General features: G+C 44.9%; 1 pseudogene; it reads left to right on the forward strand.

Annotated features, from left to right (window-relative positions):
• Window positions 1–7,505: 7,505 nt before the first annotated feature.
• The window catches only part of LOC143410949 (teneurin-4-like), a 367,450-nt pseudogene continuing 347,123 nt past the window's right edge, over window positions 7,506–27,832 (forward strand).

The following is a 27,832-nucleotide window of genomic DNA, read 5'->3' on the forward strand; positions in this document are numbered from 1 at the left end:
ACTTTGGCCTCAATACCTTCTGGCTCCTTCCCTCCTCCTGTCCTAGGCCTACTTTCCCTCCCCATTGACAGACAAAACTGACACCCATGTCAGAGCATGGGGATGGAATTACAAACCTGCAGTTCATACTTTATCACAGCATTTGTTGCTGATGGTCCCTGTGGCTAATACCACAAGGGTTCAGTAAACTGTCACCACAAGACTCATGTCCTGCTCATCACTGGAGTCCCCAGTGCCCAGCACAAGACTGGTCTGTCATCATTTGGAAGTGAATGGTTCTCTGAAGGGAACTCTGTGGTGCTCAAGTTGTGCTTGGAGATGGGACTAGAAACCTGCCCCTACAAGCAGGCTAACAGGAAAAGTCTATGCCGTCTCCTGGGTTTTGCCCATTTCCTTGGGCTGGCCCATTGTCTTTCATAGAAGCCAATTGCTCATGGTGATTGTAGACTTGAGCTGGAGCCATGGTAGGAGCCTTGGTGTTAGCCTGAGGCCTGCCATGATGAAGTTGCTCGATTTTCCTTTAGGCATATATTTATTAACTACTTGAGCCTCCCAGAACAACTTTGTCTGCTTAATTGAGTCTGTCTAGTTACATAATTTGTTGATTAAAAATAAATCAATAATAATGAAGACGGTGGCATTGATAGTAATAATTTTTCCATTCTTTATGCCTATGTAAAACATTACAGTTGACAAAGCATCTGACAAACCCAGCCTCTTGGGGTAAGGGACTTTGCCAGTGCCACAGAGCAGAAGGTGGCCAGGGAGGACTGACTCCTAATCTGGAGCTCCTATCACCAGCATGGCAGAGGGCATGGGAAGGAAGTCTCAGAATTCAACACTTCCAACTCTTTATATTCTCTTCCTGTGATTTTAGGTAACTATGTAACTTCTCTAAGTGTCTATTTTTTTTAAAATGGGGCCCATTCACAGATCTGGGAAGGGTGAGAACTAAATGCCATCATCAAACTAAATCCTTTCCCAGGATGCCTACAGCAAACCCAGAGTGCGCAATAGCTGCTGGCGTTATTCAAGGCTGGAGGTAGTTGCTCAAAGTCAGCCAGGCAGGAGGAGGGGCAGCTGTCTCCTGGTCAGCATTCTTACAGAAAACAGAATCCCCCCAGACGGTTTAGAAGAACAGACTATAATAAAGAGACAGGGTAAGCAGGCACAGGGATCCAGCCAAGATGGTGAAATGAACAGAGTCGAGTATGGCTGGAAACTGATACAGCCCTGGTCTGGGCTGGTGAGAATGGTGGAAGGTATTAGCAGAGTCTAGTATGAGGTGGAGATCTGGAAAAGGAGTCACCTGGAAAGAGGTGGCGTGGATTGAGGCCACAGTAAAGATCAGGGAACATACCTCAGACTTCTCATATCCCACCTTCCTGCCCACCATCTCCTTCTGGTGCATCCCTTAGGAGATTCCAGTAAATGATGCAGAGTCTTCATGGTATGAAAGAGTGTGGGGAATCAGTAATGGCAGGCAGCTCTGGAGGACTGCAGTGGAGGGTATGTCTCGGGGATTCAGAGTGGGGTAGTAAGTTTTCTGCAGCAGTGAGAGAAGCAGAGGGAGGATTAGGAAGGATCTTGAGAGGCCTGGGATGTCATGCTAGTAGGCTTTACAGGCATCAGGGAAATCAGAGTCTAGTGGATGTCTTAGTCCATTTTCTCTTGCTATCAAATACCAAAGACTGAGTAATCTATAAAGAAAGACATTATTTCTCAGTTCTGGCATCTGAAAGGCCAGTAACAAGATACAGCACCTAGTAAATGACTTCGTGATGCATCTTTACCTGGTGGAGGGCATTGCATGGCAAGAGAGTGCAAATTTGCATGCTTGGGTCTCTCTTCTCTCCTTCCAAAGCCACTAAACCCATTCTGGGGTCCCCACCCTCATGACCTCATCTAACCCTAATTACCTCCCAAGGCCCCACTTCTCAATGCCATCAACATACAAATTTGAAGATTAAATCTGCAACACATGAACTTTGGGAGAATACATTCAAATCTTAGCCACCATAGGGAAAGAACAAGCATGTTTAAGCATGGCTATGTGCCACACTGCTTCTGATCCGTGGTGGATACCACAGGGCTCCAGGTGGGCCATCTTCCCCAGCATCCCTCCCAACCTCCTGTCAGGGCCTCCCAGTCTCTGCTTTGGAGACTCTTGCCCCAAGGGGACACTTCTCTACTTCTTCCACCCCACCCTCTTCTTACTCTCACTATTCAATGCCAATTTGAATGTGAGCCATGACTGACCTGTCTATTCAAATAAGTAAATATTTCCTGAGTTGCTATCAAGATGAAAATATGCGGGGCGTTGGGAGTGGGTAGTCCTGTTATCCCTGCCTCTGCTTTCTGACAAGAAAGCTGTGAGCTTGGGGACTGTGTTCTTCATAATTTGTAGTTACTGAGCCTTTGCCTTGAAGCCCGTGTCTTTAGTCAACGGGTTAAAGCTGATGTAAAGAAATAGTCATCCTCCAGTGTAATCCCTACAGTGGTCCTCGGCCTTATAGCATAAAATTCTGTGTTGATGTACCTTCTCCAGTTATACCTGTTATGTAGCTGGAGCCTTCTAAATTACACCCTTTAAGAGAAAATGTGTAATTTTCTGATGATAATAATAGCTAATATATAGTGAGCACTCATTATGTACCAGGGACCATATACCAGGGGTATATATTGATGTATTTAATCTACAAAACAACCCTGCAGATGAGGAAACTGAATCACAGAGAAGTTAATCACTTATCTGGGGTTATATAGCTAGTCAGTGGGGAGTACATACTTCTAGCCCAGTCTTTCAGATTTACTTAAAACATATTAACCTACAGGGAACTACCAAGATTTTGTGTTACTTAAGAAGGAATAAAGTAGCTGCCAAACAATTCTCTTCAATTCTTCACTTAGCAGACATTCTGTGGCACTGCGGATGCCCAGCCTGCCCTCAAGGAACTGTAGTCAAGAGGAGAGGCAGACAAGAAAACAAACATCTAGTTAGCTACATGGGCAATGATGGAATAGTGTGCCCAAAGGCAGAGAAGCCAGAGTTAATGTCTGGAAAACACAAGTGGCCCAATAAGATGGGAAGAGATGGTCCAGATGCAGAAGAGCCTTCATTTTGGCCAAAATTAGAATTCATCCTATTGGCTCAGCAGGATTTCTAGGGAGCATAAGAAGTCAGCAGCATGACCTGGCATTGCCAATTCATCTGGACAGCTTGTAACAGCAATACCATCTAGCAGTTATATTTGTGTGCTGAGTTCAATATCCTGGGGCACCATTCTGGATCTACTAGGCAAAAACTGTGTAACTCAGGCAGGATACTCAGCTTGGCAATTTCTCATCTGTAATTTGCAGATAACCATAATACCCAAATCACAGGGTTGACATAAAGATTAAAAATGATAGCAAGTGTAATAATAGTTAAAAGTAAGGACTCAATAAATATTAGCTACTAATGAAAGCATATTAGTTGTTGTTAATACTAATTTTATTATTATGAGCTATTAGTGACTAGTTCTAATAATGGCTTTAATAATTGGTATTATGCTCACCTGCATTCTTGTCACTCAACGGTTGGAAAGGCCAGAGGGCACAGAGGCAGCAGTTGCCTTCAGGGTCAAAAGCCAGTACTGTGTTGATATCAACTTGGATACTTATAATCAGCCTTTTAAAATATATATGAGAATTTGGGCCGGGGATGTGGCTCAAGCGGTAACACGCTTGCCTGGCATGTGTGGAGCTCTGGGTTGGATCCTCAGCTCCACATAAAAGTAAAAAATAAAGATGTTGTGTCCACCAAAAACTGAAAAATAAATACTAAAAAATTTTTTCTCTCTCTCCCTTCTCTCTGTCTTTAATAGGAAATTGATCAGAGTTCTCTGCTCATGATGCAGTAACTTTTAGGAATCTTTTGTTTGCATCTTATATGTGGGTGTTGGGTCATATGTAAGGTGTACTTTTAACTCTGGATTTCAGTCAGGAATGTTTGAAAGACCCTGGAGGAAAACTCATCATCACTGGTTTTTCCTGGGGATCTGTTTCTCAGATGTTCTGAAGACCATTGTCTTCCTGACAACCCATCAGGACACTGAGTATCAAGACAGCAGAACTCAGGGCCATGGGTTTGGGCCCTGGTCACATGACTTGATTTCTGTGTATGCAAGATCAAATCCCTTGCCTATTTTCACAGGGATGTACTGAGAATTGGCAATCAAAAAAAAAAAAAAGTCATTCATCTATCTATTCACCTTCACTGGCTGTAGGTACAATTGTCTCTCCATTGACACCAGTTTTGCTGCTGCTAACTCACCACATGGCCCTAGGCAGAGGACTATATGGTCCTGGGTCAATATTGCTCCATCTATGTCATGGGAATGAAAATAGTTGCCTTATATACTTCATAGTTTTTATGAGGACAAATAAAACCACAAGTGTTTGCACTCTGAAAAGTGTGAAGAACTATAGAGGAGAAAGCCTACAGTAGACACACAGGTCCATGATAAATCCCCCAAAACATCAAATGAAATTATAACCCCCAACCATTTCCTTGCAAAGTGGCACTGTTTATAGGTAGAACATAAGGACTTGTTGAGTGGGTCTAGAGGGTTCTTTTAAAAAGTAGATAGAATTTTGCACTGGAGCCAAGCTAAAACCTTACCCTTGAGAGGGCCTTTGAGGTCTTAGAAAGGAAGAGAGTATCATTAGGTCAAAGGGCTCCCTCATATGTCCACGATCCCAGGCAGAACTTTTACTCTTCGGAGCAAATCTGTTGTATCGGTGTGTTTTGTTTGGCCTGAGAAGTATCTTTTTATTATTTTTAAAGGGTAATCTTTAAAACTCACACATTTCATATCTAAATTCAAATTTCCAACTTCCCTTAAAACTCACAGGACATCCTCCCACCCCAGACTCCCCCACTGCAGCATGGGCAGGCACTGGGCACCTGCACCTGAACAGAGTTACCCTCCCTGCTGTCAGAGGCCCCACCCAGCACTGAGGCCCCAGGTGCTCTCCACTTATCATGGGGCTCTTGTTCTGCTGTTTCTCTAATAAGACAGTGAAGCAAGGAAATGTTCTGTACACCCCTGTTGCTCTGAAAAAATGAAACAATGGAAAGACAGAAGGAGAAATCTCCGTTTTTAAGAAAATAAGTGTTTTAGTCAGCTTTTTCACCACTGTGACTAAAAGACCCACCAGAACAATTATAGAGGAAGGAAAGTTTGTTTGGGGGCTCATGGGTTCAGAGGTCTTCTTCCATAGAAGGCTGGCTCCATTCAGGACTCGAGGTGAGGCAGGACATTATGGCAGGAGAGTGTGGTGGATGGAAGTAGCTCACATAAAGATCAGGAAGCAGAAAGAGAGGTCTCCACTTGCCCGATACAAATATATACTTCAAAGCCACACTCTCAATGCCCCACCTCCTCCTCCAGTTACCCCTCAGTTAATCCCATAGGAGGATTAATCCACTGATTGGGTTAAGTCTCTTATAACCCAATCATTTCTCCTCGAACCTTCTTGCATTGTCTCTCACATGAGATTTTGAGGTGCACCTCACATCCAAACCATAACAATAAGGATCTTATATATCTTTTTAGGGACATTCTGCTTTCTTCCTGTACTTACCTGCCGCAGTCTCTGGCTGGGCACAAATCACGAGTCTCCACACAGCTTGTAGATTCAAACAGCAATTCTTTATTCCTGAACTCACACCGGCCGTCTACAAACACGCTCTGGGGGAATCCACGTTCTCTGCCCAAATCCACTCCGCATGGGCTTCTGTCTCCCAAAATATACTGTCTGACCCTAAGAACTCAAGAGGAACTCAGCAGCAGGATACGCCCTATTCTAAAGGGGGAACACCCTAATCTCCTATTATGCTAAACTGCCCTATTCTAAAGGGGGAACACCCTAATCTCCTATTATGCTAAACCGCCCTATTCTAAAGGGGGAACACCCTAAACACGGATCCTGCCCTGGTCCTTGAGCAAGGTCACCTTTCAGAAGTTCTTCCACTAGACAGCATGGGAGTAAGCTGGCAAGGAATTTGTCATACCTACTTGGCTGATGGCTCCCAGCACTTACCCCTTAACTTAGGGAATTGTTTGCTACCCCAGAGCTCAAGGAAAACATCTGGAAGGAGAAGAAGGTATATGCTAAACTGCCCTATTCTAAAGGGGGAACACCCTAATCTCCTATTATGCTAAACCGCCCTATTCTAAAGGGGGAACACCCTAAACACGGATCCTGCCCTGGTCCTTGAGCAAGGTCACCTTTCAGAAGTCCTTCCACTAGACAGCATGGGAGTAAGCTGGCAAGGAATTTGTCATACCTACTTGGCTGATGGCTCCTAGCACTTACCCCTTAACTTAGGGAATTGTTTGCTACCCCAGAGCTCAAGGAAAACATCTGGAAGGAGAAGAAGGTATATCACAGCTAAAAATTCCTAGATGTCAGTCAAGGGCAAAAGAATCAAGCTGGGAAAAAAGAGGAACAGGGATGACAAGGAACTTCCCCAGTCAGACACCATATGCTCCATAGCTAGCCACAGATGCATGGGGCAGGCCCTGTGCTCCCAGGTGCTGGTGGTGGCACTGCTGAGACCCATGGGTCTGAAGATGGCTAGATGGAAGGATTGGAGGTTGGAATCTTGGGAGGACAGAATAGGAAAACTCAAGCTTCCGAGACAACAGACCTGAGTTTTGGTCCTGGCTCTGAAGCTCAGTTTCCTCACCTGACACATGAGCATTGGTCAAACAGATATTCTAAGTGCCTACTGTGCCCCAGCCCTAGCTCTAGGTGCTGTGAATAAGCAGTAAGCAAAACAGGTGAGGCACGTGCCTCAGGGAGCTTGCCTACTAGTGGAGGAGACAGGCAAGAAGCAAACAATCACATAACTACTGGGTGAGGGTGACTATGGGTTGTTTGCTTACAGCTTGACTTCTTTCCAAACATGTTGGAGACACTAATGACATCTGGGGGCATATGATGATTTATTAAGATAATATATGCAAAATGTTCTTCCCAGTGCATGCATTTATTCATTCTTCAGGAGCCTTTAAGAGTTCTGGGTCCTCCCCTGTCGAAGCTGGGATATGATGGGAACAGGGTCCAGTTCCAGCCTAGAAGCATTACCAAATGCCAGGGCCCTCTGATCTTTGTTGTCAGCTCCCCTAATACCCAGCACTGGAGGAAAGGCTGGAGCATGAACAGACCAAGTAGCAGAAAGAGACAGGACTCACAACTGGAGGCCCTGGGTGCCAGTGCCCTCTGCCACCAACCAGACAACAGAGGCTTCTCCAGCCTGAGGCTCTTCACCCACTTCAGGGTGACCACCAATCCAGGTGCAGGGTAGTCCAGAGCATTGTCACCATGCCAGGTGACAATTCTGGCATTGTCTTTACCTCCTGAAGATCAGAACTCACAAGCTTCTTATGGTTCCCCCCACTCCAGACCACCCAGTCCTGAGTGCAGCAAGAACCCAGTTGGTGGATGTGGAGGAGCGAGAGCCAGAAGCCATGGACGTGAAGGAGAGGAAGCCTTACCGCTCACTGACCCGGCACCGCGATGCAGAGCGCCGCTACACCAGCTCTTCTGCGGACAGTGAGGAGGGCAAAGCCCCGCAGAAATCCTACAGCTCCAGTGAGACACTGAAGGCCTATGACCAGGACGCCCGCCTTGCCTACAGTGGCTGCGTCAAGGACATGGTGCCGCAGGAGGCTGAGGAGTTCTGCCGCACAGGTGAGGGTGGGCCAGGCGCAGGTGGGTGCACAGGTGTGCCAAGAGGGAGCTTGGACAGGTCAAACCCAGTCCCTGTCCTGTAGTTCATTCTTAGCTTATTTAAATTCTTACTCAGTCCCTGGCATAGTAATGTGGCTAGGAGCTGGGCTTCTGCATCAGACCCTTCTCTAAGCTTTAGGTGTTAGGTAGCGATCGATGGAATGAACTGTTGCCCTACTGCAAGGAATTATTGTGAGGACTCGGTGGGATGACACTTTTTAGTGATAAGCATGGTAACACTTAGTAAGTACAGAAAACTTGGTGATTTGGAGGATCTCCTGATACCTGACTCCTTCTCCTTCACTTTCTACATGCAGTAATCACCAGCCTGTTCATCCTATCCCAGAACACCTTTCAAATCCATCTGTCTTCTCCATTCCCTCTACCACTTCCCATTTCTGGTGATTATCATCTGTCTTGAAGGATTAACCAAAACCATCCCCTTTGCTCAGAGGAGATGATTTTGGTTAATCCTTCAAGACAGAAAGGCTTCCCTTGGGCCTTTCTCAGCACTACACTAGAGTGAGCCAGGGATGACGTGGAGGCTGAGCTCCTAACCTGGCATTGGAGGGCCCTCTCTGCTCAGTTTCTGTCTTCTTAGACTTTCTGACCCCTGCCTCTCCACAGCCACCACTTATGGTCCCACCCTGCTCAACCATTCCCAGGCTGCAGTGGTAGTTATTTCCCACTCTGGTGCCTTGGGCAGTCCTTTTTTTCTGCTTGCAGAGCCTCAAGCCCTCTCTGAGGCCTGGTACGTGACAACCATTCCCTCACAGTTCATGCTACCCACCCTGATTCTACCCTATCCTTCTCCCCTCCAAAGACAGGGTCAGTTAAGCACTATTCTGTGTAATTTACATATGTTTTCACAATATCATTTGATTCTTTCAACAACCCCTGAATCATTTGCCCAAGATCACAGAGGTAAGATGACAGAGGTCATACACACACAGAGCCACTTATGACTTTCTCATTTCTATTCCCTCCCTCAGGCCTAAATCCACATCAAAGCTGCCTTGCTAGTAAGGCCATCTCTCAGCCTTGAAAAAGCTCTTAGCTCTTCCCTTATGGCTTAAAGCTCATGCTTTGGCATCAGATGGATCTAGATTCAAATTCTGACTTTGCCATTGTTCTGACCCTTAGCTTCTTCACCTGTGCCACGGGATAATAGTACCTAATAGCCAGGTGGTTGTGAGGATTGGTGAGGATCATACATAATGCACTTGATACCAGAGCCTGGTGTGAACAGATGCTTCATAAATGCTGACTGCTATTAAATTGCCATCTCTGGGTCTCAGTGAGAGGAAGAGATAAAATATCTCAAAGTCAGCTGTGTCCTGCTTGAGAAAGCTCAGTGAGCCCTTAGCTTAGATGCACCTCTCATCTGTAAGGATCAGCCTGTACATTCTCATCTCATGCACAGGCATGTGCAGAGTGGTTCACTAATTACCATCCTGGGATCCTCAAAACTCCTTTGAAGGTAGAGGGTCATAGATTATCACCCATTTTAAAGACAAGAACACTGAAGCCCAGGTGATCTCCATCACAAGACTGCACAGCTAGATGTTGGGTTGGGGTGGGATGTCAACCCATGTCCTGCTCCTCAAGCAAAGATGCTAAAATGTCACAAAGCAAAACAGAGCACGAGGACTTCTCATATGTGACTTCTCATATGTCATGAAATAAACCTTCAAATTCACAAATGAGAGGAGACCGTGTATTCAACAGGATTCCTGAGCTTTTAGACTTGACTCTTACTTTGCTTTTCCTCTAGTCCCAAGATGTTTCAGCTCACTGGTATTAATGCCAATTCTGGCTGCTTAAAAGGGTTTGCAGGGTAAGCCATATGGAAATCAACGCAACCCAGGCTGTTTATGGCAAATAAATTTGATTTTTCACTTAACAGAGAAGTCATTTTTTGTAACATGTGAATGGCCTCTCTTGAGAAGACCAGCCCAGTAGAGTACAGACACAGGGTGAGGGCAGGACAGAAGTGGGGTGTATGGATCAAAGGATAGCTAGGGGAGTGCGATATGCAGAGAGGGTGGGAAGCTGGCTGAGGGATGTAGGCTCCAATTTGGAGTTTTCATTTTCTTCGAAGGAGAGAAAAATAGGAGGGCAGATTGTAGTATGCTGCCCAGGGGTGATATTCAAAATGTGTAACATCTGGTTGGCCCAGACCTCCACCAATCAGAATGTCTGCTCGGCCACTGAGCACAGCCCAGGAGCCCCTGCTGTGCAGGGCCTGCTAATGTTAACCATTTATTTAGTAACTGATCATAGGGATATTGAGAGGAGGGGTTATAGGGAAGGATCTGGAATAGCTAGAGCAGAGGCTCTGAGGCACCAGGTATGTAAAAAGGCATTGGGGGCTTGGGCAGCAGTTACAGAATTTACCCACCATTATGGAAGCATTCATGACTTTGTTCAAATCAAGGCTATCAGCTTGAAGCACCTGGGGGACAGGCCCAGCATGCACCTCCCACTACCACAGCTTACCCAAGAGCTCTTTCACAGCAGTATACCAGTTCTCTCCTCCCACCTCCATTCTCCCCTTATCCACATTCAAAAGTACTGTCAGGGAGTGCTTGTTTATGTGTTTATTTAGCCAACTTTTCCTGAGCTCCTCCTCTGCAGCAGGCATGATAGGTATTAGACACAGATGACAAGGGGCACAGGCTTAGAAGGCCTCTGCTGGCCCCCCCCCCACCTTTCTGGCAGTGACTTCCACTTGCCTTTGCAGGCTTACTATGTTCAGTCCTCCCTGGTTGCAGGATGCGACCTTTAATGCTTGGGCGTCTGCCTCTGCTGTCTTCCAGCTCTGCTCCTTGCATTCACCCTCATCCTCAGACCTCTCCCCTGAGCTCCCCACCCAACTGTCTTACTTCCTGTATCCCAGAGCCCCCATATTCTCCCCCACCTTGGCCTTCACCCCTCAACCACGTATCTGCTTGCCTCTCCCCACTTGACTGAGCTCTTTCATTTCAGGGGCCATACCCTACTCACTGTTGCATTTCAGTAAAGGCCAGCTTTGAGTTGGTGCCATCTGATACGTCGGTGTCTCCAGATCATCACTTTAATTGGCATATGGCCCTTCAAGTCATTATATACTCCCTCTTCCTTACCCACAAAATACTTCTGGGCATAGTAGACTGTGAAGTAACATTCAAGAGCAATGAAGGTGGCTGTGTTTCCCATGAAGGCAGCATCCCTTTTGTCACTCAGGTCCTAACACCTGGGTAAATAACCCTCATCCACATCTTCTCCAGTCTCAGTTTCAGGCACTTTCAGGCCTTTTTGGACCCTCAAGGGACCCATCTCTGCTGATTCCCCATTGCAACCCCACCTGATGAGGTAGAAGCAGGGGTAGCCTGTTTCCTTATTCAAGGCAACTTTCCTTGGACAGGCAGGACCTTCTCCACTCTAGTACTCTGGGCTCTCCCTACCAGCCAGAAAGGAACTTCTGTTTCCAAGGAGACTACTAAAGTCTCATTGCATAGGCTTTTATCCTGTTCTGGACTTGCTGACAAGTCCCACCTGGAAGGGGCAGACTGAAGCTCTCAATGCAATTTAATGTTCATGTATTGAGTCCCTTCTGAACACTGGACTTTGTTCTAGACACAAGAATTTAGGAGTAAGCATATTGCCTGCCATTGTTGAGGCCCTCTCCAGCAGAAGTGGCAGACAGCTCTGTCTTAAAAGCTCCGCCATGCCACAGACTGGGCAAGAACTCTGACAGGGGCTGGGTGGAAGAAGCAGGGCAGTCGGCACAGGTGTGGTATTGAGGAAAACTTCACAGAGGAGGTGCCATTTGAATTGGGCTTTAGTTACAGAGACTTTGGCCGGGTGGAGAAGGGGCAGAAGAAGCCCTATAGGCACAGGAAATTCCTCAAACCAAGGCCTGGGCAGAGAATGCCATGGTGAGCTCAGACAAGGGGCTGCAGGTGGGAGGACTATCCTCCATGCACTAACCAAGATCACCTGTGTTTTCTCACAGGCACCAATTTCACCCTGCGAGAGCTGGGACTGGGGGAAGTGACGCCCCCTCATGGGACCCTCTACCGAACAGACATCGGCCTCCCCCACTGTGGTTACTCCATGGGGGCCAGTTCTGATGCTGACATGGAAGCCGACACTGTGTTGTCCCCTGAACACCCTGTGCGGCTTTGGGACTGGAGCACCAGGTCAGGGCGCAGCTCCTGCCTGTCCAGCCGAGCCAACTCTAACCTCACACTCACCGACACAGAGCATGAGAACACAGAAACCGGTGAGTGACTTGCTTGGCCTGTGTCGGGTGTTTGGGTTGCTGGCTAAGGCTGTAATTACAATATTGATTTTCTGTTCCATCACTTGGGACTCTGGTGAAGTTGGTGAAATTGCTTTGCTCTCAGTGGTCAAAAGTCAGAGCCTCTTCCACAGACACTGAAATATCCATTCATCGGTAACATGTCAGAGGTTGGGTTGCTGCCCTTTCCATCTGGATTAGGGAGGAACCCAAGAGGTTGGGTTATTGTTTACAAGGTGCCTACATGTGAGCAGTCAAGGGACATCAGATAGTGAGAACCCATCCCCCAAGGCTTTTCCTATATTCAATCAACAGTGCCTAGACTGAATCCTGCTCACATTATCTCTGAATCCTGAGCATCTCCAGTATCTTATGTTGATCAAAGAATGGTTTACAAACAAAAACTGGCATTTGGGGCTAACTTGAATCTTGAGGTTTAGGGAAATGTTGGTCAAAGGCTACAGAGTTTCAGTTAGAAATAAGTTTATATGATCTCTGGCACGTGGTGACTACAGTCATTCAGGCTGAGTATCCCTTATCTGAAGGGCTCAGGGACATAAAATTGGAGTTTTTAAGATTTGGGAGTATTTGCATAGACTTTGCAGGTGGAGCATTTCTAATCAAAAAATCTGAAATTGGAAATGTTTCAAAAATCTGGCATTATGCTCAAAAGTTGGATTTCAAAGCATTTTAGATTTTTAGATTAGGGATCTTCAATCTATAATAACATATGCTTTAAAATTGCTATCATCCCAGCAACTCCAAAGACTTAGGCAGAAGAATCTCAAGTTTGAGGCCAGGCTGAGCAACTTAACAAGACCCTGTCTCAAATTAAAAAAAAAAATAAAAAATTAAAAGGGCTGGTGGGTGTAGTTCAGTGGTAGAGTGTCCTTGGGTCTAATCCCTGTACCAAAAAAAAAAAAAAGTAAAAGTAAAAATTTGAGATTTTGCCCCAGCTTCTTTGTGATCCCATGAAGTGCTGCCTCCTGAATCCTTATTCCACTTTCATCTCTGAAGCTCTTTTTCTCAAAGCCCTGAAATGCTATGAGAGAAAAATAGGACAGCTAGTTACCCACCTCCTCCTTACGGTGGAAAGAAAGGAGTCAGTTTCAGAATTCTTCGTCTTCCTCTTGGGCCCTTGCTGGCACATCTCCAAGTGGCTCTGGTCCACTCTAGTCCTGCATGGAGCCTAGCACTCAGGGAATCTCCCCTTCTGCTGCATATTTTTTATTGATTTTTTTTAAATGCACAACAGCAGAATGCATTACAATTCTTATTACACATATAGAGCACAATTTTTCATATCTTAGTGTATAAAGTATATTTATGCCAATTTATGCCTTTATACATGTACTTTTTTTCCCTCATATTATGCTCCTCCAGCCCCTGGGCAGTTTTGCCTGGCCGGGTCAGCACTGAGGCAAGTCCTGTTGTTGGGGTCTGGCTGTGAAATCTGAGGAGAGTGGAAGAGTCCAGAGACAGCCCCACTGGCTGAGGAGGGTTTTGTTTCTGGGAAGTCCACAGAGAGGGTCTGCAGGTGCTTCCACACCAGAACCCCCAGAGCGGGAGCAGTCTGCATGAGAGCAGCAAGAGCCAGCCAGAGGCCATTTCACCCTACAGGCTCCCAGCTGCAAATGCAGGAGCCTAGGAATTGCTAGGTCAGGGTAAGCCCTGGGTCATAGATGATGGCCTAGACCAGTTAGTCTGAAAAAGAGTCTCTACCTGAGCTGTGTGATACCAAATCCAGATTAGGATCTGGCAAGTGACAGGTCAGGGTCAGATAGAAACTTCATCCTCTTAAAGAGCTAGATGCAGCAGAGTTCCAAATGTCCATTCAACCACCCATGCCTGAGAACTCAGATATTTCTCAGGTGGCCTATGTGCTTCTGGGACAAGAGAGAGGCAGATCATGGATATCACCTTGGCAATGCCTCTTTTCCTGGCCCCCAACCAACCCTGTGGAGTGCCAGTGACCTTAGTCCCTGAGGAGCTTCTCCACTACAGCAGGGAACCACCCACACCCTTTCGCTACCTTCCCACCAAGGCCTGGACTGAGCCAGTGGCCCTGCCTCTGCCCACCCCCCTGTGCACCGAACCAGAGCACCAAATTGAAGGACAGAACAAGGCCTGTACAGAGAAAATGGGTCCTATATAGGGGACAGGAAGTCTCAGTTCAATGACTGGCCTGAGATGTGGCACTGGGTGAGTTCCATCCTTTCTCTGGACCTCAGTTTTCTAATATGTAGAATGGTTAAATGAAATAAATATTTTATTTTTTCTTGGTACTGGGAATTGAATTCCTGCCTCAATCTCCTGAGCCACTGGGATGACAGGCATGTGCCACCATGCCCAGCTTAAATCAGTAACTTCTGTGTTCTGAAAATATTGATAGTTTTTAGGTTGGGAGGGAGAAATATTCCATAGTCAAGCAATGAGGAACCACTTGGTTAAACCAGTAGGTCTATTCCAGGACTTCTCAGAGCTTTTAAGATGGTAGTATGCCAATTAATGGATAAATTAACAGAGGGATATATGCAGCATTCCCCAGATTGTTGACCTCAGAATCTTTATTCTCAGAGCATCTGATGGGATCAGTGTTTTAATAGATAGCTTTTGGTAGCAATTGAACCAAGTGATCTGCAAGCCCTTCTAGATCTAGGATTCTGATTTAAGTACTTAAATATTTAAATACATGTGTACAAGATGAAGAAACAGTAACATTGGTTATTATTCCATTACTATTAACATTAGCATTAATAGTTGTGGCTGATGATCAGAACCCAAGCACGGCACTAAACACATTAGCTGTATGGTCTCATTTGCTCCACCTACAACACTCTGAAGTCGATTTTATTATTCCCATTGCACAGAAAAAGGAAACTACATCCCAAAGAGCCTAAGAAATCTCATCGGTCACATAGCTAGCAAGATGGGAATGGATTCAGGCCTGTGTGACTCTAAAACTTTGACTCCTTTAGCCCTAGTTATTCTAGTGAATTCTCTCAGTGGCAAAATACTCAAGTTGTCTGTTCTTTTGAAGGCTTCCTGCCATGATGACAAATGATCATTTCCCATAAAGTCATGACAGAGTGAGGCACGCACCGCCCACATTATTGTATATTCCCTCAGAGCTGAATTACAGCTGAATTAAGCCTCTGTTGGGTGATAATGACATATCCAATGAGCCTGAAGAGTTTCAGCCTTTGATAGTGGAGATAAGGAGATGGCTGCCTGCTCTCCAGGACACTTTGCTCTCCAATTGTCCTTTTCCACCCTGGCTACAGAACTCTAAGCTCAACAACACTAGAGGATGAATGGGCAGGCAAAGGAAGAGGAGTAGAATCTAACAAAGGGCTCCTGGCCCTGTTTCTGTCTCAGGCCTGGACCTCTCAGACACACTCCCATGGTGCCCATGTGCTCTCCACTTGCCTCAATTGGGAAGTGACATTAGGGCTTTATTACAGTCAGATCTAAATAATGACAGCAGTCATAAAAGTGGCTCATCTTTATTCACTGGTCAGGTTCACCATGTTCTTGCTCCGCTGAGGAGGCAGAGGCACAGAGAGACGAAGGTGTGCGCAGTATGCATGCCTTGTTGAGCTGGAGCCAGGCCCTATCAGGACAGTCTTAGTTCTTGCAGAACTCTCCATCCTTTCCCACCACCCTTCCTCTCTTCTTTCTCCACCCATTCTCTCCTTCTCTCCATCCGACTTGGGTCTCACCATCAGAACAGGGCCCAATTCTGCTTGAACATGTTAGGCAACACCTCACAGGGTGGCCACTGCTCAGGAATCAAGGGAAGCCACAATCTCTGTGGAGGGCCTTCAGCCGCACGTATTCAGTTGCCTTTCATCCTCTTGATAATGCAGATAATTCCCCTTTTGCTACAAGGGGAAACAGGTTGAAAACGTCAACTGAAATGACGACCAGCAAGTTAGCGTGTTGGCAAGGCTTGGATTTGAGCTCCAATCTCTCTGATCCTGTATTCTGAGTCCTTTACTTGTCTCAATTTGAATCAATGAGAGGTTTTTGACTCTCAACTGAGGCCACCAAAGATGTGCAACCAAGTCCTCAGAGATCCTTGATATATAAATGTGAAATGCAAAGCATGTCCCAGCAACCTCCAGCCACAGCAGCATCGACTCTGCCTCCACACCCGGCCTTGCATTAGTCAATCCTAACTATCAACAGTATTGACAGCGGCACAGGCTTTTGCTGAGGTCACAGTGATACAGCCTACAACCGCCATCGATAATAACTTTTATGGGGTCCATTAAAGCCAATTTCTGCCCCTGAAGGTTAATGTCAGCAGCTTTTATGTCACTACTTAATATCTAAAATAAATACAAAATTGACTGGGTAATGTAAACACAAATCTTCCTCCTCAGGGCCATCAGGCAGAGCTAGTCCTCAGGCCCCTCCTGCCCTGTGGAACTGCAGGCTAGGGGCAGTGAGGAGGAGCCACATGTCAGGCACACAGTCAGCATTCAACCAATGTTTTTTAGAAGGCACAGGCTGTAGTTCAAAGTTTATTCCCAGCCACAGGGTCAGGATGACAGTGTTTCTTTTGTGGATTCATTCTGTAATTTGTTTCATAATTGTGCTGAGCTCCTCTGGCATGCCAGGCATGATTTTGAATATAGAAACCAGCTTAAAAGGGGAATGGCTGGAAGTACAACCACCTGTAACTCTTTTCTTTTTTTTTTTTTTAATTAATTTTTATTGGGGCTGGGGAATGTGGCTCAAGTGGTGGTGCGCTCCCCTGGCATGCGTGCAGCCCGGGTTCGATCCTCAGCACCACATACAGACAAAGATGTTGTGTCCACCAAATACTAAAAAATAAATATTAAAATTCTCTCTCTCTCTCCCTCTTTCCTCACTCTCTCTCACTCTTTAAAAAAAAATTTATTGTTGGTTGTTCAAAACATTACATAGTTCTTGATATATCATATTTCACACTTTGATTCAAGTGGGATATGAACTGCCATTTTTACCCCGTATACAGATTGCAGAATCACATCAGTTGCACATCCATTGATTTACATATTGCCATACTAGTGTCTGTTGTATTCTGCTGCCTTTCCTATCCTCTACTATCCCCCTCCCCCCTCCCCTCCCCTTTTCTCTCTCTACCCGCTCTACTGTAATTAATTTCTCCCCCTTATATTTTCCCCCTTTCCCCTCACTTCCTCTTGTATGTAATTTTGTATACCCCCGAGGGTCTACTTCCATTTCCGTGCAATTTCCCTTCTCTCTCCCTTTCCCTCCCACCTCTCATCCCTGTTTAATGTTAATCTTCTTCTCATGCTCTTCATCCCTACTCTGTTCTTAGTTACTCTCCTTATATCAAAGAAGACATTTGGCATTTGTTTTTAAGGAATTGGCTAGCTTCACTTAGCATAATCTGCTCTAATGCCATCCATTTCCCTGCAAATTCTATGATTTTGTCATTTTTTAATGCAGAGTAATACTCCATTGTGTATAAATGCCACATTTTTTTCATCCATTCGTCTATTGAAGGGCATCTAGGTTGGTTCCACAGTCTAGAACTAACATCATCAAAATGGCGATATTACCAAAAGTTCTCTATAGGTTTAATGCAATGCCAATCAAAATCCCAATGGCATTTCTTGTAGAAATAGAGAAAGCAATCATGAAATTCATATGGAAAAATAAAAGACCCTCAGAATAGCAAAAACAATGCTAAGCAGGAAGTGTGAATCAGGTGGTATAGCTATACCAGACTTCAAATTATACTACAGAGCAATAGTAACAAAAACAGCATGGTACTGGTACCAAAACAGGTGGGTGGACCAATGGTACAGAATAGAGGACACAGAAACCAATCCACAAAATTACAACTATCTTATATTTAATAAAGGGGCTAAAAGCATGCAATGGAGGAAGGATAGCATCTTCAACAAATGGTGCTGGGAAAACTGGAAATCCATATGCAACAAAATGAAACTGAATCCCTTTCTCTCGCCATGCACAAAAGTTAACTCAAAGTGGATCAAGGAACTTGATATCAAATCAGAGACATGGCGTCTGATAGAAGAAAAAGTTGGCTATGATCTACATACTGTGGGGTCAGGCTCCAAATTCCTCAATAGGACACCCATAGCACAAGAGTTAATAACTAGAATCAACAAATGGGACTTACTCAAACTAAAAAGTTTTTTCTCAGCAAAAGAAACAATAAGAGAGGTAAATAGGGAGCCTACATCCTGGGAACAAATCTTTACTCCTCACACTTCAGACAGAGCCCTAATATCCAGAATATACAAAGAACTAAAAAAATTAGACAATAAGATAACAAATAACCCAATCAACAAATGGGCCAATGACCTGAACAGACACTTCTCAGAGGAGGACATACAATCAATCAACAAGTACATGAAAAAATGCTCACCATCTCTAGCAGTCAGAGAAATGCAAATCAAAACCACCCTAAGATACCATCCCACTCCAGTAAGATTGGCAGCCATTATGAAGTCAAACAACAAGTGCTGGAGAGGATGTGGGGAAAAGGGTTCACTTGTACATTGCTGGTGGGACTGCAAATTGGTGCGGCCAATTTGGAAAGCAGTATGGAGATTTCTTGGAAAGCTCGGAATGGAACCACCATTTGACCCAGCTATTCCCCTACTCGGTCTATTCCCTAAAGACCTAAAAAGAGCACACTATAGGGACACTGCTACATCCATGTTCATAGCAGCACAATTCACAATAGCAAGACTGTGACTCTTTTCTATGATCAAGGTGTCACAGATTGGAAGGAACACCAGTGTACAGTCCAGTGACCTCCAATCCTGGTTGTGCCAGGTTCTAGCAACGAGACCTTGAGCAAATCACTTAACCTCTCTGAGCCTCAGTTTCCTCATTTACAAAAACAATATTCTAGTGGTTACCAGGGGCTGGAAGGAAGAGTAATTAGGAGTGATTATTTAGTGGGCACAGAGTTCCAGTTTGAAGAGAATGAGAAAGTTCTGGAGATAAATAGTGTTAGTGATTGCACAACAGTGTAAATACACGAATGCTACTGAATTATGCACTTAAAAGTGGCTAAGCTTTGTCCATATTTTATCACAATAATTAAAAAATACAAAGCTGCATGCTGTCTTCCTTCCTTGAGGTGTTGCTTTGAGCCTATTAAACGCTGGCAGAGCGTCTGGTCTGTGTCGATCCTTAATTCCTGCTAGCTATTAATGTTAATTGTTTAAAGAGCTGTGGGATGACAGTACAGGAGCCATTTATTTTGCCCTGAGGGCGCAAAGGCTCATTCCTTCACTCCATTCCTGTTATGCACATGGGTCTGAAGGCTTGGTGGGTCTCAATGAGCATAAGGGGTCCCAAGAGGAATTCCCAGGAGAGGCCACTGCATGAGCCAAGGTTTGGAGGCATGAAGAGGCATTGTGAGTCTGGGGAATAGTGAAAATGTGCTCCTCTCTGCATTAACCCCAGAAGCAAACTGAGATACTTACTTAGAAAAGAAACAGTGAGAGAGAATCACAGTTAACCCCCCAAATTATCAAGCAGCCTGGTGTCAAAAGGGAAATTATTAGTTAACCTAATTAGGAAGCCAAATTGCATATTCAGAGTCATAGATTAGGTAAGCATCTCCAAAGCACAAGGAGAAAGGAGCTCATTACCTATTTCACTCCATTTATCCTCTGCCCTCCCTGGCCCGGTACCCATGAGACTTGATTTTTAAAAAAATATGTAATAAAATCTATCACTAAGATCCAAAATGATCAGAGTACTGCAGCAACCCTACCCATTGTCAAGGGAACACCATATTCTAGAGCAGGAAGCTTGGCCACATCAGCTGTCCTAGGGGTTGAACCCCCACATTTGACTACTGTTCTGGTTTGGGAGCCAGACAACAGCCCAGGAATTTATACCTTTTCTTCATTTTATAGCCAAGGATGCTGAAATTTAGAGATGGTGTGTAGTTGGGTGACTTGTTGAAGGGGGTACAACTAGTAAATAGTAGAGCTGAGATTTGAGCCCAGATCAGTCCCACTCTGGTACCCATTTTGTACTACTTTGTAGAGACCAATTTTTATTATTTCAATGCATAAAATATACAAGGTCTAGGAAATATATTGAAAATATCTAGGAATATTCTGGCTGTATCCGTAACATAAATTTATTTGTCAGTGTAAGAAATTTCTGGAAAAGAAACTGAATTCACAGTCTGTCAGAGCTGATAAGGACCTTGAATTCTAACAAGCGACTCTCAAACTGTGACATGTTAGGAAAAAGACATTTAAAGTCAGGATCATAGAGGCCTAAAAGTCCAACCATGAGATGTCTAGGTTTCAGAGAGGAAGTGCTGGTCCATATATTTTGAGGGATTGGAAGGACTTTATAGTAAAGAGAGGGAAGAAAGGGTCTTCTGTGTGGATGAACAGAAGAGGTGGCTTGTGAGGCTGGAACTTAAGCATGTTAAATGGGTACCATGGAGGCAGGATGTGCTAGGAGGTAAGGTTGGCACATCAGGTGCCTTGTCTATGGTTACATAATTGTTCTTGAGCACTTGCTAGGAGCCAGGTACTGTTTGAAATCTTGTGGTTCCAGCAATGATCAAAACTGTCCACTCTTGTGGGAATTGCATTCTAGAGGGGAGACTGATGATAAACAAATTTTAAAAACAAATTTTAAAAACTAAATTATATAGGGTGTCTCAAGATGATAAGTGTTATGGAAAGGGAAGAGTGAGTCCCAGCCTAGGGGCATTTGCAAATTTAAATATGGTGGTCAGAGAAAGCTTCATGGAGAAGGTGATGTTTGAGCAAAATCTCGCAGTAGGTGAGGGAGTGAGTCGGGAGGATACCTGGAAGAACAGCAAAGCTGGTGTAGGAAAGGGTGGGTACAAGGGCCTCAGGCAGAGCATGTGTGGCTTGTTTGGACAGCAGCCAGGAGGCCAGTATGGCTGGAGTAGTGGAAAAGGCCTTTTGATGACTTGGGGTTTGAATGTGGGCAGGCCATTATAGGTGACATCAAAAGAGGGTTCTGAGGAGGGACAAGGCCTGATTAATGCTGAACAGGATCATTCTGGATGCTGTGTTGAGAGTAGACTATAATGGGAAAATGTCAGAGGCTATTGCAGTAACCTAGAAAAGAGGCAATGGGGGTTTAGGCACAGACGAGCCATGGAGGCAGCAAGGGTGGCATCTGTACCAGAGCTTCTCTTCCCTGCTCCACCCCAGGATCTTGCTAGCACTAAGGATGACCTCTAGACTCTTAAATTCTATGACCAAAATGAGCTCCTAGGTACTTTCAGGGGAGGGGGCTCACATCCAATCCTTCTCCTAGCCTCACAGTTACTTTAGCACAGTTGCAGGGTCCTATAGATGCTGCCTCTCCTATGCTCTCTCTCAAGTTCAAGGCTTTGATCATGAATTGCATTCCCAGCCGTTCCTTATACCACACTCTTTCCTGCTCTTATCATCTTGGTTTCTGACCTTGTGGCTTACTCCCATCCACCCCTAGCCTTTCCTTCTCTTCCACAATGAGACTCACGGTACTGTCTTGTTTTGGTGTCATATTGACTTCCCTTTAGCTATAATTGCAGCCCTTCCTTCTACTTGGTTGCCTCAGACTGCCTTAGTGAAGTTTAACCTTGTTCTGCCTCTCCAAAACACCTCAGCGGGAATTGCCTGTGATCCGGGAGCCAGTACCTCACAGGCATGGACATTGCCCTTCTTAGAAGTTTCTTCTCAAAGGACTTTAAGAAGTTCTGGCCCAGATCAATGCCCGCCACATCCACTGCATACTGGCGAGTTCTGTAAGCAATACTGTTCCAACCGCAGCCTGCTTCTGAACTGAGAGAGGAGGATAAGAAAGATAGGGCAATCCAAAGCCATGCTAAATTAAGATAGATTGCATTCTCAAAACTCCGTTAAGACCCGCTGAGTGTGCAGAGAGGTGCAGCAAACAAGAATTTTGCTTTTAATTTGAGCCAACATGACTTTCAATTCCAGTGGAAGCAACGATGTGCACAATGACAAAATTCTTACCGAAAGACATTTGAGAGGCATTTTTTCCCCATCAGTAAGCTCAGCTTTGTTCCAGAGAGAGTCTATTTCAAGTTTAGCTAACTCAGTATCATTTGGGGGAAGAAAGAGAATAACCAAGGGTGGGAGAAGAGCTTCCTGCCCACAGGAGCTAATTCCAGTGCAGTTATGTGGCATCCAGAGATGAATCTCCTTTCAACTGTAGGCTGCCACCAATCTGAGTATGTCCCTGAACCAGTCACTTTTCTCTGAGAATTAGTCACCCCATCAACAAAATAGGGTCATTGGGATTTCAAGGAGTGAGGCAATTTGGAAGGAGAATGGACTTGGGGTTTACACTCAATCCCAGCTCAGTCACATAGCAACTGGATGATTTTTGTAAAGATTACTGAATCTCACTATTCAGTGTTCTCATCTGCAATATAGGAATAAATGCCAATCCTGTGTAATAGGAATGAGAATGACAGGTGATTATATACATGAAAGAACCCTGACAGTGTTTTTCAAACTGTAGGTTATAACCAATCATGAAATAAATTTTGTGACTCGGCATCATTGTTTAAAATAATAAATAAAAATAATCATAATAAAGATAATAGAAGCAGAATACAGGACTTTGTACATGGTATTGTTTGGTGGAATTTTTATTTCAGTTACACTTTGCATGCATTATAAGTACCAGATCTTCATGTAAAATGAATTTGTTATGAGAGATTTCATTTTTAAAAAGATTAAAAGATGGTACATACCTAACATGTAGTTGAATTTCACAAATGTTAACTCCCTTTCTTTAGTGACCTCTCAAATTTTTCATGATTAATGCTGTGATAGTTTTGACCCCAAACTGTCAGCCTTCTATTTCTAGAGCCCCTTGTGGAGAATGAGTATATTATCCGAGCAGGGCCTTATGGTTCCATCAAAAGAAGATGGATTCTGGGATCAGATAGACTGGCCCAAGGCCCCAGGAATAGCATAATGATTCTGCTAGAATGCCTGGTTTGTCAAACCTGGCCATCTCTCCCCTGCCCCCTCCCAGCTCTCTTCTTTACAAATGACCATGGGTGATTAATAAACCCTAGGGTAGCTGTGGGCTGAGGTCAGCAACTAAAGTATGCCCAAGTAGGAAGTGCTGGCTTGGGGGAGGAGGGGGGTCCCAGGGCTGGATGAGTCAAAGCCAGACTCACTTGGCACAAAGGCAATGAGGGCAGGTACGTGTGAGCACCACGTGAAGCTAGCATGCCAAATGAAATTTGGCTCCTGCCAAGTCCTGGATGAATCCTTCCCACAATTTTAATGTCACACTAATCAACCCAGGAAGAAGAACCACCACATGGAAATAGCTTTTTCTTTAGCTTTAGGATGGAGCATGTGGGGCAAAGTGTTAAGAGCAGCTCTGGAGGTCTGTGGGTCTGACACTTGAAGATGGCATGAGGAGAGTGGCAGTAATTACCCATGGGATCCCTGAAGCAGGTTCAGTGCAAACCCACAAAGAGCTCTTTAAGGAAGAGCTCATAGACAAGACCAGATCCTCCCCAGACTTTCCAAACCCATAAGCCCAGCTTCCTTTGATGAGGGGAAGCAGTCCTAGAGAATAAGAGAAGCATTTGATTAGCAGTCAGAGGATTGGGGTCTGATTCCTGGCAGGATGGACCATATGGGAAATTACAAAGTTTTACTATGACTAAAACTTCAAGAGATGGGGCCAGAGAGGAAGACTGGGTCCCATCATGGCAGAAGATGGCTCTGAAATGCTAGCTGGAGTTCAGCCTTTCCTCTGAAAGTGATAAGAAATCCTGGAAACATTTTAAGCAGGGAAACAAATACCTTCCCTGCTTCAGGGGAGGATTGACATCTCAGGGGATCTTGCTCTTGAGAAGAGAAGACTTGCCATTAGCCTTGAGTTGTAAGCAGTTCAACAGAATAAAGCTGCAGATCTGGCTAGAGCCTATATTCAGAATGCATTTGCCCTGGACCATTAACTATATTTTATTAACTATAAACTTGATGATCTCAGATCCTGCCTCTGCTAAATTTGGACTTCAGAGATCCTTTAAAGAGTATCCCACTAATTGCCAGAGTTAGTTTATAAAGAGTTTGCTTGTATATACAATTTCTCTCCTCTTGATAAACTTGCCCTGGTCTGGGTTTCCTAGAAAACAGAGCTTGAGGGAATGTAAGTGCTGATGCCTAATTTGGGAGGTACTATCTCAGAGCAGGGAGGGGAGGGGAAGACGAGGAACTAGGCAAGGTGGTGTGTTCTTACAACAAACAGCCTGCAAAGAGACTTACCTGGTCTCTAAGCAGGTGCACCCCCTCCAGAGGTTCCTAGGCAGGCTGTACAAAAAAAAAAAAAAAAAAAAAAAAAAAACCTATGTCTCCAGAATAGTCTCTAGGAGGAAAGCAAGACAAGCAGCTGATGGGCCCTGAGCATAACTCAGTGGGTCCAAGAGGGATCAGCTGACTGCAGTGGCAGGTGGATGGATCAGTTGGCTAATGGCCCAGCAAATGGAGGCCCCAAGAGAATCTGAAAAGGTGAATAAATTGTGATTCATATCCCATTAATGGCATCTTTTTTCTTCCCTCCTTCTTTTGCCAATCCTCTTGCCCCTTTCTCTATTTCCTCTTACTCACTCTACTTGTCAATAAGTATAATGATGTTATTCATTATACATTTGTAATATGCCAAACAGTTTGCATGCATTGTTTCATTTAATTACCATTATCAGCCTGTTAAACAGGATTTGTGATTCCCATTTTATAGATGATGCAATTGAGGTCTCAAAAGCTTAACTTGCCAATTAGGAAGTCACAGAGCTGATACCCACCCAAGACTGTCTAAATCCAAAGTTCTTACCACTGGACATACTGCCAAATGCAGGCAAAAATGCAATTTGAATGATTGTCAATGTTTTAGCAGGTTCAAAAGATGATGATATGCCAGATCAGACCCTCTAAGAAAACAGTGGCTGACAGGCTTTGCCATACTGCCTGGGTTCAAACCCCAGTTCTTTCACTTGTGTGTTACCTTGTGTTACACAAGGCAAGTCTCATAATCTCACCAGGTGCTCCATTTCCTTATCTATAGAATGAGGGCAATTCTGGTATCCACCTCACAGGATAATTGTAAAGATTAAATTAGTTAACAGAATTAAAGCTCTTAGAATAGTCCCTGGTACATAGGAAGTGCTGCTTAAGTGTATGCTGGTGTTATTAATTGCACAGCACTTCACGATTCACAGGGTGTTTTCACATTTTGTTTAACATTTGCGACAACCTTTGAGGGAGCCATCAGTCTCATCATTGTTTAGAAGGGCTTTTAGATCACACAGCTGGGGCATGGCAGAGATGGGACTGAACCCCCCTTTCTCTCTGCCTCCACACCCATGCATCGTTGCTCATCATGCCAACTGGCAGCCGGTCAGTTTGGCTCTTACCACCAGAGATGATTCCCAGTATCAGGGCCAAGTGTTTGAAGGCTCCAACAAGCCTGATTTTTCCCCAGGCCAGTTTCTCCCAGTCTGCTCTGTGAGAAAGAGCCTTCTTCTGGAAGAAATACTTCCCTTCAAATAAATAGCCAAACCTTTTATGTTCCAAACATTGAAAAGGAATTTTCTCTCCACCCCCACTCCATGGCCTGGCTCCTAAATGAGTTTGTTGCCCTTAGTTTTGTAGTACCTTAACTACAAAATAAATTGCTTTCCCAAGTGCACCTCCAAGAAGGAAATAAGTGTATGGAACAAACGAGGTTCAAAGCGTGGTACAAACAAAGGGAAATTGTTTGCAGTTCCAGCTGCTGTAAAGATGGAAGAGGGAGGAGAGAAGAGCCATCTTGGGCATGAAGTGAGCTGTGGAAATGCAGAAGTAGGCTCTTGAAGCAGGAACCAAATGGGCAAAGGCAGAAGGTAGACAGCAATTAGGAGCAAGTCACCTCCAGGCATCCCTCACCTGGCAGCAACAGGAGAGAAACTGCTTACGCTTATGCCTTCTTTCTAGCTGCATCCACCGCCTTCCATCACTTACTACCTCAGCACAAGAGGTAGGAGGGCTGAAAGATAGATTTTATTTGAAGAAAATATTATGTCACTTTTTCCCCTGATGGATTTAAAAAGGTCTTTAAAAGCCTGCCCCAGCAGCCTGGTCCTTATTATTCACAATTATGGAGAGCATAATAGCTCACAATACACTTTAATACCTGACATTTCATAAATTACTCCATCATCTCCTCCCTCCAGGGCACCTGAGTCCAGCCCTGACTCTCCACCCTGACTGTGGACCTTAGAACTTGGAGTCTATGTCAGGGCAGGCCCAAGGTTCAGTGGGTTCCAGAGGACTCAGCATACCATAGAACTCACAACCAAAATTTATCCCAGCAAAGGGGAAAAGAACATGAAGCAAAGCTTGAAAGAAGCCAGACACAAGCTTCTCAGAGTCCCCTCTTCACAGAGTCATACAGGAGGTGCATGATTCCTATAGAGTTATGAAGACACCTGCCCAGGGCTGTCTGCCAGGGAAGCTCAAGGGAAACCAGGGGCCAAAGTTTTCATCAGGACACGTCACATAGATACTCTATGTATTCCAAGTTCCAGACTCTTGGACAGAAAGCTGGTGTTTAACATGAATTTGTTCTTTGTAGTCTGAGCATCATAAGTCATTCTGATCATTTAAGAAATAGGGAAGTCGTTTAATAGCCAACTTCCCAGACACCAATTTGCAAGTGGACCTCTCTAAGGTCATGGTCTTAAGCCTATTATGTGAATTCTTTTGCATGCTGTTCTTGGATGTCCTCCTTATTTGGCTAGAAAATGGCCCAAGCAGCCCACCCAATGTGTACTTCTCATGACAATTTCGTAGTCCTTTGTTTACTCATTGTCCTTCATGCACTTCCTCTTAGAGAGTGATTGTCAACTACTTCTCTGAGAAATTGCCTGCTAGTGCTGGCAACTACAGTGAAGAGAAATTGCAATGATGCATCTTAGGTGGAAAAGTAAACTGCGTTCAAGTGAAATTCATGAAAGGACAGTGCTCCTAGGTCAATAGTGGCGTGGATGAATTTGGGACTATAGGGAGGGATGAGGCAAGGCATGGTGAGTGATGCTGTGCTGCTATATTCAGCAGCATGAGCCAGGCAGAGGCTGTGGAGGGCGGGTGTTGTCTGTGCCTTAGAACTCACAGTGAGAAGTCGACAGCAGGTGCCTTGCTAAGCAGCCACCCTGCAAAGTAAAGTGTCAGTGCTGGAAACTACCCTGGGTAGCCAGCAGCCGGAGAACCACGGAAGAACTGGAACAAGACCACAGAAGGAGGAAGTCCAAAGAATGGCCTCTCACCACTACTAGTCCCAGAACACAGTTAGGAGTTTCATGGCAAGAGTTAGCTTGGAGGTTGTGGGGCCAGGATGACTGCTTGAGAGACAAAATGGGCTATAGAGAGAGCTATTCCTAGCTGTCAGATGTGAGGAAAGTCTCAGGCATCTTTCTACCCTAAATCAGTCGCCCTGCTAGGCCAAGGTAACACCAAAGTCCTTATGAATGTTGTCCTTCCAATGACCTCCAGAAACCCACCTCTATGTAGATAAACAAAGATGGGTTTACTGGACTCTTTGCCACAAGGAAGAACGATCACCACAAAGAGCCATTGGGTGTCTCAGCAAAGGGTATTAGGGCAGACAGCATTTGACCTTGTGTTTGGTGATTTGGGGTGGTCTCAAGGAAATGGACTGGATACTGTCAGATTACAGGGACCATTC

This window comes from Callospermophilus lateralis, chromosome 11, assembly GCF_048772815.1.
Source record: "Callospermophilus lateralis isolate mCalLat2 chromosome 11, mCalLat2.hap1, whole genome shotgun sequence".
NCBI classification, from domain to species: Eukaryota; Metazoa; Chordata; class Mammalia; order Rodentia; family Sciuridae; genus Callospermophilus; species Callospermophilus lateralis.